This window comes from Mastigoproctus giganteus, chromosome 7 (assembly GCF_048544385.1).
Source record: "Mastigoproctus giganteus isolate SK-2022 chromosome 7, ASM4854438v1, whole genome shotgun sequence".
Classification (NCBI taxonomy): Eukaryota; Metazoa; Arthropoda; class Arachnida; order Uropygi; family Thelyphonidae; genus Mastigoproctus; species Mastigoproctus giganteus.
In genome coordinates this window covers 161,995,288-162,009,573 of record NC_143581.1, presented here as the reverse complement: position 1 = coordinate 162,009,573, position 14,286 = coordinate 161,995,288, and positions in this window count along the sequence as shown.

Genomic DNA, 14,286 nt, shown 5'->3' with positions numbered 1-14,286 from the left:
ATTAAAACCTCACATTTTACTAAAGCACATTTCTGGGGGTTACTACCATAAAACAATTTCCAGTTGCGTTTCTGCTAGTGGAATCTGTTATAAACTGGTCGTAAACTCGATCTAATTGCAATTGCAAATTATCGATAGCTGGAATTGTGTGGGTTTTTACGTTATTATGGTGAAATGTGTTTCCCCTTCACTGATATAAAACACATAAATACATTTTCAGAATCTTCTTCATTCCTGTCGTGTTGCATTCGGTTGGGGTGATTCTGCATTCGACTGCCATTTCTTGTAAACACAAAGGCGAATCGTGCATAAGCGAATTCGGTTTGTGTTATATAAGATATTGTTCCCCTATTTATAAATCGTGTATGATCGAATTTGTGTAATGTAAACACGTGTTATACGAGGACCGACTGTACACACAAAGAATCCCCCCCCCCCCCCCCCCCCTTAGCTGTATCATGCAAGTAGGCAGCAAAGGAAGTAAGCAAACCCTTAGCCATAATTATGAGAGCTTCCTTGGACTCAGGGGAAGTACCCATGGACTGGAGATGTGCAAATGTGACCCCAATTCACAAAGGAGGATCAAAGGGCAACACAAGTAATTATAGACCTGTTAGTTTAACTTCTGTTCCCGGAAAATTAATGGAGGCACTGGTTAAAGAAGCACTGTGGATTATCTAGACAAGACTTCAGTTATAGCTCGGACACAGCATGGTTTTGTTAAGGGGAAGTCTTGCCTGACCAATTTGATTGGATACTATGATGCAGTCACAAAAGGGAATAACTTTGATATTATATACTTGGATCTTAGAAAGGCTTTTGATACTGTTGCACATGGAAGACTGCTGCACAAATTGGAGCAGTGTGGCATTGGAGGCAAATTGCTGCTATGGATAAAGGGGTGGTTGAGGGGGAGAACACAGAGAGTGGTAATCAATGGACACTACTCATTGTGAACTAATGTTATTAGTGGAGTCCCTCAGGGTTCAGTATTGGGTCCATTATTGTTTTCTGTATTTATAAATGATATTGATGATGGTATATCAAGCTTAATGTCCAAGTTTGCAGACGATACGAATGTTGGCAGGGTTGTCAAGGACACTACTGACACTATGCTACTGCAACAGGATCTGGAAAGGTTGAGCAGATGGGCTGAGAGGTGGAAAATGAAGTTTAACATTGACAAATGTAAAGTACTACATATGGGAAACAGCAACTCCAGAGCAACGTATCAACTCTGTGGTACTACACTGGCAGTGGTAGAGAATGAAAGGGACCTGGGAGTGGTTGTGCAGGCAGATATGAAGTTCTCTGAGCAGTGCAGACAGGCTGCAAGAGTAGCTCATGGTGTATTGTCGATGATATATAGGAATTTTTCTAGCAGGGATAAGGAGGTGATTATTCCCTTGTATAAGGCAATGGTCAGGCCACACCTAGAGTACTGTATACAGGTCTGGAGGCCTCATTTCGAGAAAAATGTAGAGATGCTGGAACGAGTACAGAGAAGGGTAACAAGATTAGCGAATGGAACAAAGGGGTGCTCTTACAAAGAAAGGCTTAAGTTTTGCAAATTAGTGTCTGGAGACTAGGCACCAGCGAGGTGATCTGATAGAGGTGTATAAAGCGTTGAACGGTTTGAGCATGCTCAATGCTGATGGGATTCTTCCTCTTGCTCAGAATAATCACTTGAGAGGGCATAAATTCAAATTGAGGAAAGATGGATGTAGGATAGACATGAGGAAATTTGCCTTTAGCCAGCGGGTGGTTGGTTGGTGGAACAGACTTCCGTCCTTTGTCGTGGAAGTTGATAGCCTAAATAAGTTTAAGGCTCAGCTGGATAGGTATTTCGAACAAACAGAGAGGTGAAGTGGAAGTGGTTATTTTTTATTTATTTATTTATTCTTTTTTTTTGGCTGATGCTGCATAAGCTTGCTTTCTTGCATCAAATGCCTTTACTAATGCTAATGCCCTTTTCCAGAAATCTGCAAACATTGCACAAGTAGCACATTTTGTTAGGCCATGATTCATAGGATAATCATCCCTTCAGTTTTCTCCTGAGCCATAGCACTTCTGCTACTTTGAGCCTATTGCTTTGCTGCTCTAGTCTGGAGCATGATTTTTGTTTAAATTCAATTTAATTTGATAATACTACACTAAGCTAATATATACCTAAATGCAATAATATGTAATGTAAGTTTACATTACATTACACTTTCAAGTTAAAATTATCAATTCCACTATACTGTTATATTCATGGAATTTAAATTTGTTACAGCCTTAGTAAAATTAAAAACAAAAAAAAAATGTCAACCTACGTACTTTGAATCTTCAAGCTACTTATTAATTAGAAAAAATGAAAAAAAATTATTTAATTTATTTCATTTTTTCACTTTTCAATAAAAAAATATTGCAAAATACAAATTTTAATTTTGTATTTTGTAAGTTTGGAAGTTTCCTTCTGGTATGCAATATACATTTTATATAACAAAAGTCTGAACAAAAGAGATTACATCTTGCTTGATATTGAAGAGAGTGGGAGCCAAAATTATTACTTTTCTTAGTAAAATAGTAAAATGTCCATAATTTGTTTAATTTGTAACCAGTTGTGCCAGTGATTCCCCCCCCCCTTCCTCATATGCATACTTGGTTAAGGAAGACTTGAATATACAGTAAACCTCCGCTATTTGCGGTATCTGTATTCGCGGTCGCTGATTTAATATAAAATGAAACCTAAAAATATGTGAATTTTAAAAAGCCATGAACATTTTCCACCATAAAAAAAAACATGGACGTGGCTAAAATTATCTTTCCCGGTCAAAACAGTGCTCAGTGGGTGGGGGGAGAGGGGTGACAAAATCGCGAGTGTGGATGTTTCTCGCTAATCCTTGTTCAGTATGTGTTATGCGCTTGCGATGGAAGGTTTTGTCATTTGCTTTTAATTCATATGTTTATAAATTGAATAAATTTATCAATTTATTAATTGATATGCTTACAAAAGTGATAAATCTACCATTTTGCAGTGTAAAACAGACTTTTTCGAGTGTGCTAACGGAAGACAGTGACTTTATTTGAAGTTCTTTCTAACCCGATCAAAAATATGGCTATGAATAATAAGAGAAATGTGAAAATATCAAAGAAGGTGATGACATTGGCGAATAAAATTGAGTTATTAGACAAAATTTCTAATGGTGAAAGTGTCTCCTCAGTGGCAAAACATTATAAAATCAAGGTGTCAACAGTACGATCAATCAAAAAATCGAAAGAAAAAATCCTCCATAGTGTCCGTGAAAACGCGCTGATTGCTTCAAAAATTTTCTCCGTAACTCGTGATGTTAAATTAGAAAAAATGGAAAAAGCTTTAAATCTGTGGAAAGAAGACCGAACTCAAAATAAAATTCCCCTTTTCATCATTCGTGAAAAGGCAAAAACACCTTTATCAACACTTTAGCGAAACTGGTGATAGAACTGGCGGAATAAGTTTTTTAGTTAAAGCAAAAGCGCTGGATTGAAAGATTTGTTTGAAATTTCTAATAAATATTACATTTAATATTAAATTGTTTCTTATTTTCATTTCAATGCCTTATGCTTGCATTATATGTACCTTCATAATCATATTATGAAGGTACATATAATACATACATAGACAAAATTTTAGACTAGTTTTTCTTATATATTTCATACTTTGGAACGGAACCCCTTTATTACTATGGGAGCCATAACTCAGTATTCGTGTTTTCAGTATTCGCGGCATTTCTCAGGAACCTAACCCCCGCGAATAGCGAGGATTTACTGTATATCCCTTATTATCATTGATTGACAGTGAGAAAAATGCTAATCCAAAAACATTAGCATTAGTAGAGGCATTTGATGCAAGAAAGCAATCTTATGCAGCATCAGCCAAAAAAAAAAAAAAAAAACCCCACTTCCACTTCACCCCTCTGTTCGTTAAAAATACCTGTCCAGCTGAGCCTTAAACTTATTTAGGCTATCAACCTACACTACAAGGGATGGAAATCTGTTCCAACCAACCAACCACCCGCTGGCTAAAGGCAAATTTCCGCACGTCTATCCTACATCTGTCTTTCCTCAGTTTGAATTTATGCCCTCTCAGGTGATTATTCTGAGCTAGAGGAAGAATCCCATCAGCATTGAGCATGCTCAAACCATTCAAGGCTTTATACACCTCTATCAGATCACCTCGCTGGTGCCTAGTCTCCAGACACTGTAATTTGCAAAACTTAAGCCTTTCTTCGTAAGAGCACCCCTTTGTTCCATTCACTAATCTTGTTGCCCTTCTCTGTACTCGTTCCAGCAGCTCTACATCCTTCTTGAAATGAGGCCTCCAGACCTGTATACAGTACTCTAGGTGTGGCCTGACCATTGCCTTATACAAGGGAATAATCACCTCCTTATCCCTGCTGGAAAAATTCCTGTATATCAGACAATACTCCATGAGCTACTCTTGCAGCCCGTCTGCACTGCTCAGAGAACTTCATATCTGCCTGCACAACCACCCCCAAGTCCCTTTCATTCTCTACCACTGTCAGTGTAGTACCACAGAGTTGATACGTTGCTCTGGGGTTGCTGTTTCCCATATGTAGTACTTTACATTTGTCAATGTTAAACTTCATTTGCCACCTCTCAGCCCATCTGCTCAACCTTTCCAGATCCTGTTGCAGCAGCATAGTGTCAGTAGTGTCCTTGACAACCCTGTCAACCTTTGTATCGTCTGCAAACTTGGACATTAAGCTTGATATACCATCATCAATATCATTTATAAATACAGAAAACAATAATGGACCCAACACTGAGCCCTGAGGGACTCCACTAATAACATTAGTCCACGATGAGCAGTGTCCATTGATTACCACTCTCTGTCTTCTCCCCCTCAACCACCCCTTTATCCATAGCAGCAATTTGCCTCCAATGTCACACTGCTCCAATTTGTGTAGCAGTCTTCCATGTGCAACAGTATCAAAAGCCTTTCTAAGATCCAAGTATTACTCCCTCTAGTTGCCTCCCGAACATGCTGATGTAGAAAACAATCATCCAATAAATCCACAAAAGCCCTGCTAGTGTGTGAGTGAACAGCCCCCAAATTCCAGGCAATATCTGGGAAATTAAAATCTCCCATTTTAAGACTCTCTGATTTACTGGCCCACTCTATTTCTCTGTACAGTTTCTTATTATACTCATCAGAGTCGTTAGGCCTATAGCACACTCCTACTCTCAAATTTGATCTCCCAATGCTTATGTCACACCAAACTGACTCAACACTGCACTGTCCAGCGATGTCGACTGGCTTCACTTCCTTGGCTTTTATGTGTTTCTTAACTAATAGCATAACCCCTCCCCCCTTCCTATCCTGTCTATCCTTTCTGTAGACGTTGTACTCCCCAAATTCCAGTTCTGCATCCCTTATATCTGTGTGACACCACGTCTCTGATATCCCAACAATATCTGCCTTTGATGTTTTGAGCAATACCTCAAATTCATCAAATTTATTTACTAAATTTGATTTTCATTGGTGTACACGCAAGTATACCTGCACCTGTTTCTATTCTTAGCTACCCTAACACAACCCATGTGTTTACTTGTAGCGCAATGGCTCCCAGCAGTCTCTGAAATATCATGCATCTTGTTTTTCAGGCTTCTGCTCATTGTAATAGAAGCAGTGCAAGAATCTCTTTCACCTCTGCCAGTGGCTACTGTCAATCTGTTGGTCTTTGTCTCCCCCCAAACTAGCAGTTTTCCGACCCACCTAACACTGCCTCGATAGCATCAGCAAATATTCTTGCACCCTTTCTATTTAAGTGTATCCCATCCCTGTAGAAGCAGTCTCCCCTGTTAACAAGTACAGATCAGGCTTAAAAAAAATTCTACCCCTTGAGCCTTGCACAATCTTTTCAGGGCCGAATTGATTGACAAGGCTCTCATCATATACTCCCTCCTATCATGTCTGGGCAGAATTGCAGACACTTTCAAATTCAACCCTAAACAAATCCATCTTCCATTTTACCTTGCGCTCCCCCCATAGTTATCATTTTAGCATATTTCTTACAACTAACACACAACATGCCATTCTCTTCTGTTTGCTTAATTTTTTTTCAGCCACTCAACTAACATTTCTTTCACAGTTTAATTTTGTATGTTCCCTTGGTTTTCATTTGGGGAATTATTCTCTGAAATATATATTCTATAACTTGTACAGTTCAATAACTGTGTGCTAACCAGACTCTTCAGTGATGCAAAGATAGAGCATAATGACTAGATATGCTGCAAAAAGCATAAAAGGATGCTCACTTCATTAATTGGTGTGAGATTTATGCTAATTTTGTTTTGCATGATAACTGACAAAGATTTCTGGAATTTTCTGTGGCAAAATCAAAAGAAAACACTTTCATTGAAAGTGTTTTCTTTGATTTCCTGAAGGTGGTGCAAGTTCTCAATGACCCTGTGTACCCAACTTGGGATTAAAAATGCCTTTTAAAGTTAATTGTTTCCATATATTTAGTCTGTTTTTTTTTTTTTTTTTTTGAAAAATCTCTTGTATTTTATATATCCTCATAATATGTTGCCCTGAGATGAAACTTTTTTTGTTCCAGTCCCTTAAGTGTTTCAGTTTTAAAGTAATGCATTTGTCAATCTCTTCATCATTGTTATCATCACTGTCTTCCCCTTTTTCAGGATGCATAACCGCATCGAACATTTTACCATGTAAAAAAAATTCCAAGTGGTATGTGACGTTCTAATCTTGATTGGAATTTTGAATATGAAAGTTGGGAGCATTCTGCCCTGCCCTCAGATGTGTTTTGCAGAAAATTTTTCAGTTCATTGCAGTTTGTAATAGCAAGGTGATATAATGAATACTATCAAGCTTTTACCATTAGTATTAAGATATAACTAGCTTTTAACTTTTATTCATCTATGTGGGGTATCCCCCTTGGGCCATCGTAAAAAAAAAAAAAAAATTCCAAGCAATACATTACTTCTAATTTCAGTCAAACTGTTTTATGTGCATAAGTTGAGTGCTTCATAGTTGCCATTGGAACTGCTTCTCCTATCTTACAGCTTATCTTATAGGTGTGTTTCACATCAGATCTTTTCAACTCACTGTACTAATTACAGTACAGTGATGTAAAAAGTAATAGATATGCACTAAACATGGTAAAATTTTTACCAGCAACATAGCTTTTGACTTTTGTTTCTTTTTTTGGATTATCTCTTCAACTGATGTGTAAAAATTTCCAAGCAGTACATGTCTTTCTAATTTTAGTGAGCGCTGTTTTACATATGAAATTCAGGCATACTTGTAACTTGAGTGATATAACCAAGTTGTATCCTTGCTACATGGAAAATTCTTCTTATCAATGGCAGAAGAGGATGTCTATCTTTTAACTTTGATTCCTTTGTTTTTAAAAGTACTACCCCTGGGCAGTTGGACAAAAATTTCCATGGACTGAGACTGTAATTCTAAAGAAGCTGCTTTTCATCCAGAAGGCAGCTGCATTTGCCAATGGTTGATAAATGATAGCATCATAATGACCAATGGCCGAGGAGTATTTTATGCCAAAATAAATGGCTCAAAACTGCTTTTTTTTATTTCTCAATGAAAATTGCCAAAACCTTAATTTCTTTGCTACTAAAATAACTTCTAAAAGTGATGGAGAGTTGATTTTATTACAATGAAAGTGCAATACAGTGAGTGCACCATGAGAAAGTAAATTTGCTGGAGTGCATAGTTGGCATCGCATTTTTGGGTTTTACCAAGAACCTCTCCAATTTTAGGTCCTTCCAAATTTTGAGAGAACCTAAAATTGGTGAGATTCTAAATACTGCATATGTAAAATCTTAAAGGTCTTCAAGTAGTTTACTGCATAAACTACTTGAGGGCTCAGTATATTTATGTGAATTATACACTGAGTGGACATAAATCATGGAATACCGACCTAGTAACAGGTAGGCCCACCTTTCGCCCAGATAAGGGCAGTCACACAGCAAGTCATTGAGTCCACTAATTCACGAAAGCATTCCACAGATTTATGGACAGCGGTGCTTGCTGCACCACTTTCCATAATTCTGTCGCATTCCTGGGTGGAGGATCCAAAGCTCGAATGGACCTTTCCACAGCATCCCAAAGATGCTCCACAGGGTTCCTGTCCAGTGAATGGGGAGGCCATTCCATGGTGGTAAAATCTGTGGAATGCTCTTCGAACCATGTTCTACTCACCATGGCTCTGTGGGGAGGCGCATTGTCCTGCTGGAAGAGTCCATTGCACCGTGGGTGCACGAATGACCATGAAGGGATGCAGGTGGTCTGCAAGGATGGACATGTAACCTGGACCATTCAGAGATGCATCTAGACATACCAGAGGTCCCAATGTGTGCCAGTTGAACACGCCCCAGACCATTACCAACTGCCCACCTGCCTGAACAGTTTCTTGTTGACATGACCACACAAACCACACAAACCACCAAACCACACAAAACTATACACCCGTCATGGGTGTATAGTTTTTGTGTGGTTTCCACCAGATATGCACCCTCCTGTCTGCTCGAAATAACTGTAAACAGGACTTATTGGACCAGGAGACCCGTCTCCAGTCATTCAAGGTCCAGTGCCAATGTTCTTTCACCCAGTTGAGACAGAGTCCTGTGTCGTGATGTTAGCAATAGGACTTTGGTGGGTCAGTGGCTCCCATAACCTATTGCCGCTAATGATTGCCTGATAATATTGGTGGAGATGTTTCTGACACCTCCCTTCTTGAAGTCAGCAGTGATTTGTGCCACTGTTGCTCTCCAGTTGGCCAAAACAATGTGAAACAGACGTCGACGGCCACGTTCATCCACCACCTTTCTCAGTCCGCAGCACTGTCCATGATGAAATGTTATTCTGGAAATGGTGTATTCCTGATACACTCTTGATACTGTTGAACAGGGATAGTGCAATTTCTGTACCACCTCTGCGATAGAGTAACCCATGCATTGGACGCCCACTGTCATCCCTCTTTCAAAGTCTGTTAACTCACGACGTTTATCCATACTGACATCGAATTACTGTCTAAATGGATGCAGTGTATCTGTATACCTGTCAAGCGGTGGGTTCGTCCACTAGCAAGAGGAGGGTGACAGTATTGTATTGCCCAGGAACCAGGTATCCCATGAATTCTGTCCTCTTAGTGTACACAATAAAGAGTTGTATTCAGAATTACCTTTCCACTTACAACATATATACATATATCATGGTAAACAAAGAGTGATCTATTCAAAATGCCAAAGTAATAAACAATTGTGTTTTCATTTATGAATTTTGGTGGTGATCTTTATTAAAAACTTGTCTGTCTGCCTCTTTCTATCTTCTGGGAATCTCCCTGGACTAAATATATATTAATACCACTTCTTGTTACGTGCTTGATACAAAATCTGTGTTATGTTGAAGCTGAAAGTATAAAAACTGGATAAAGTGCATCTGGACAAAGGTATGAACCTTTGGGAAATTTATCTTAAAACCAGATCAACTATAATCTGCTGATGTGAAAATTAATTGTTTACTCACATATGCTGTTGTGGTCTAATGCTGTTACAGAAAACAAAGGTTAAATGCCCAGAATAATGCATATTTAATACAGATACAGAGTCCAGTCGCATTATTATGACCATCTACCTAGTACCAAAATATGCACCTTTCTCAGCATGCACCGCAGCTAGCCGCCATGGGAGGGACTCAAGTCTGCAGAAGGTTGCTATGGCTATCTGTGACCATGCAGACTGCAGTGCACCCTGGGGTTCCTGGTGGAGGATCCATCCGTCTGATGTGTCGATTGAGGTGGTCTCATAGATTTTCAATTGGGTTAAGATCCAGGGAATTCAGTGGCCAAGGGAGTGGCTTGAAGTCTTCGTCGTGCTCCTCAAACCATTCACGGACAATTCTAGCGACATGGCATGGCGCATTGTCTTGCTGATAGATACCATTGCCCCAGGGAACATGGTCAACATGTACTGGTGTACCTGATTGGTGAGGAACGATAGTTAACCATTTGCATTCAGGGTGCCCTCCAGAGGTATCAGCGGATCCAAGCCATGCCATGAAAACATTCCCCAAACGCTGCCCCCGGGTGTCTGTTCTCGGAGGTTTCATGCCTAATATGCCACCATCCATCCACTTGGTGGAGCAGTAACCGTGACTGATCGGAGAAGACCACCCATTGCTACTCGGCCGGGGTTCAGTGTCAGTATTGCTGCGCAAACTGACCACGTTGTTTGCAATGAATGGCCATCAGCATGGGTGCCACCAAGCGTTTGTTCCAGAGCCCAATGCACAACAGGGTTCGCTGCAGTGTCACGTTGGAGACCTTTCTGGTGGCCCCATGGTTCATTTGGACGGCCATTTGAGCAACAGTAGTGTGCCAATCAGTCCTGACCAACTGTTTCAGCCGATGTTCACCTCTGAGATCACAATGGTGCATGGGGCTCCACAATTGGCATGTTGGGTCGTCAAAACTGTCCCATTCATCCAGTCTTGATACACTTTCACCATTGCACCACGTGATCATTTCAAAAAGTCCACTGTTTCAGAAATGCTGGCACCTCTGGCCCAAAAGCCAAGGTTCTTGCCTTTTTCCAGGTCTGATAGTTCTCGTGCTTTGCCCATGATGGAGGCTGTTACTTTACTTTGTTCATGGATGCCGAACATCAAGTTTATATGCTTTTGATGTGTGTGATTTTTGATTTGATTTGGTAGTTGTTGGCGCATCGGCTTCTATGGCCATATTGCACCTCCCAAGGTTTTTGCAGTACTTTGATCCAAGCCCGAGGCGGGAATCGAACCCGCGACCTTGGGTTGCCGGGCAGGTACTTTACCCACTCGGCTAGCCCGGTCGGCTTGATGTGTGTGAACTTGACACATGCGCTGTATGATTTGCTAGGCGTGTGTGATGTCTGCATTGGGGAGTGGTCATAATATTGTGACTGGACTCTGTACACATTAATTATATGTGGAATGCATTGCTATAGACAACATGTAATTTCCCATATGAAATAATACAATACATAAGCATTAGGTGAAGAGATCATTCCCAACTATCATGGTGTTTATTTTTGATAATTATGATACTGTATAAGATGGATTAAAAACTTTTAATGGGGTTCCACTTAGCATTTTGGTTTATAATGGAATAAGAAAGTGAAAAAAGGCTTCAAAGAATAGGAGTAAGTTCAGGAGTACAGGTTTTGAGAACAAGTGGAGAAATACCATCAGGACCTGGAGCTTTCTTAGCATCAAGATTCGTCAAAATCCTTCTGACATCCTTTTGACAGAAGACCACAGGAGGCATTGAATGGAGCATGTTGGGAATGGTGGGAGGTATTTTAACAAGATCATTAATACATGAGTTGGAAGAAAAATGGGATGCTAGCAGGTCAGCTTTATCCTTGGCTGAAGTGACAACAGAACCATCTGGTTTGGACAGAGGTGGGAGCACAGATAGGCAAAAGTTGCGGCCAATAGCTTTGGCAAGAAACCAGAATGCTCGGCTACCATTAGGGCAAGAAGCAAGTTTTCTACTCTAAGCTTGTTCAAACTCTAGTTTGGACTGATTAATAACTGCTTTACAAAAGTGGAGTGTAGGATAAAGGATTCCATTCCTGCAAGAATAATTTCACTGACACAGTCTGAGCAATTGTTGACATCAGAAGTTTTGAAACAGTAATCCGACCAAGGAAAACAAATCTCGCAGGTCATCCCATTTTGCATTCTTGTAATGCCAAACAACCTGAAGTTGGGAATAGCCATAAGATAAAGGCTCCATTGGAGAAGACACAGGAAACTTCTTACACAGAAAAATAATACATTACAACATTGTATAGAGTTGAAATTGGTACTTAAGAAACCAAACCTAGTACATGGGGAAAACTTATGCTGGAATTTCTTATCCAGGTTCTACTGTATATGTATGGGATAAAAATTTAGATAAAAATAAACAAAAAATAATATATTTTGACAGGCTTTTTTTTTTATTTTTTTAATGCATTTAAATATTAAACTTAAGTGCAGATAACATGTACATTACAAAAACAATTTTTAAAAAAAATACAATAAATCAAACTCGGATAAGTCTCCACAAAAGATTAACAGAATGCTCTTTGAAAACAATTTTCAAAGCTTTAGTGCCCAGGACAAATATTTCATACTGCACTGCTCTACAACTTAAACTTTATTTCGCATTTGCAGCCCTAGCAGAAAAGTCTGGCTGCAGTGAGATTCCCATCTATGTAAACACTTGTCTAGTGCCTGAGTAAAATTTATCCCATACATGTTTTAATGTAAATTAACACTCTTGTAAATAGGCCTTTCACTCGAGACCTATTTACAAGAGTGCAATTGCCCAAGGCTACAAAGTAGCTAGAAGCCCTTTTGATCAATACAATTACTGTAAGGAATAGCTGCTTTAATTTTTAACCACATTTCATTTACTGTAATTATTGCCTTTTCATTTACATGTTTCAAGCCCATGCACATGGCAAACATTAGAAAAAGACTGCAAAAATTGTGTGCCAGGGTTCGACTTCCTAATCCATCACCGGAAGAGCTAGGAAGGTTGTGTGCATGTTTTGAAGTTGTACTGCTTTCAGTACTCATTGGGAAATTTTTATCCAAGTGCATGTGGTATGGGAGAAATACTTGGATACCATATAAGAAAAGCTGGCCTATGGTATCTGAAACAATTTATATTTTTTGTAAAAAATACTACTGAAAAACACAATTTCGGGTAACCCAACCATATTTTTACAAAGAAATACTATTTAAAAAAATTAAAAAATCCAGTGTCACAATGAACAAAAAAAAATTAAATAACAAGAATCCCCTGACATGTATAATTTTTTTTGAGTAGAGGGACAGGGTGGAAGTTACAAACCATAGACATGGGGGCTATAGTTGCCATATGGTGCAAGGAAGCCTGAGGCTTTTGCTGCACCAGCCAAAAAAAAAAAAAAAAAAAAATTCTGAGACCCTGATATATATCTCTCTCTTTCTCGAGAGAGAGAGAGAGAGAGAGATAACAAGAGTCGGAAGTAGAAGGAAATCACCAAGAAAGAGAAGAATGATTATATCCAGCTCAGAACCCTGAGAATTAGTTAGTTATTTGGTTTTTAGGAGCATTAGCAACTAAGGCCAAATTGCTCTGGGGATATGTGGTGGTCATTCCCTGACCTTTCCGTATTTTGGTCATGGGCTCGAACCCCGGTCTAATCAAGCACTGCTGCTCCTGCCCACCTGGGTGTGCCAAGCCCATACTCACCAGATGCGAGCCTTGAGGTCTATCCAGCTTTCAGCCAGACAGTCCAGTGTTCCAACAGACATGAAATACAAAAAAATTAAAAATAAGAAAAGAACAAAATGTATCCATTGTATAATTTATTTTACAATTTTTTTTTTGGTTGAGTGGCTGTGTGAAAACAGGACAGCACCAGTTTCAGCTGTATTCTTTCACCAATTGGAAAACTCTGACTTGCTATGCTGTTGGCAATTATTAAATCCTTCCCATTCTCTACTGGGAAGGAAGGTTCTTACAAATCCCCAGACAAAACTGTATATGCTAAAATGTTACCTGCAATATTGACAGTGGTGACATTTACGTTGATTGTTTAATTGGCGAAAATTAGCTGTTCACAATGGGAGCTGCATCCACCCGTGCCCCCCCCCCAAATCAGTTCTGATTTCACACTCTAAATACACCGATGAGCCAAAACATTATGACCAGCGAGTCATTATGCAAATCAAAACAACTGCAGGTGAACTGCAGCACATTTGTGGGTTGGGACACGGTATAAAAAAACATCTTATACTAATCTTCGTTAATCAGTGTTACTCCTGTTCTTCAGATGAGAAAGGCAGTGGACTTTGAGTTTGACAAAGGCCGAATTGTAATGGTATGTGGCAACAGAAGGGTGACTGTGGTGCAACTTGCCGGTAATTGGAATGCTGGTGACAGGAGTAATGTGTCACAAAACAGTACATCGAACCCTGCTGAAAATGGGGCTGTGTAGCCGCAGGCTGCTCCGAGTGCCCATGCTAACCACGGTTCACCGGTGACAGTGCCTACAATGGGCATGCGAGCATCAAAACTGGACCTTGAATGATTGGAAGAAGTTCATCTGGTCATGTGATGGAAATGTGATGTGATGGAAACAGGAAATGTGATTCAACAGAATCACATTTCCTGTTTCACAATGTGGACAGCCGGGTATGTGTGTGTCGTTAACCTGGGGAAGTGATGGTGCTTAGAT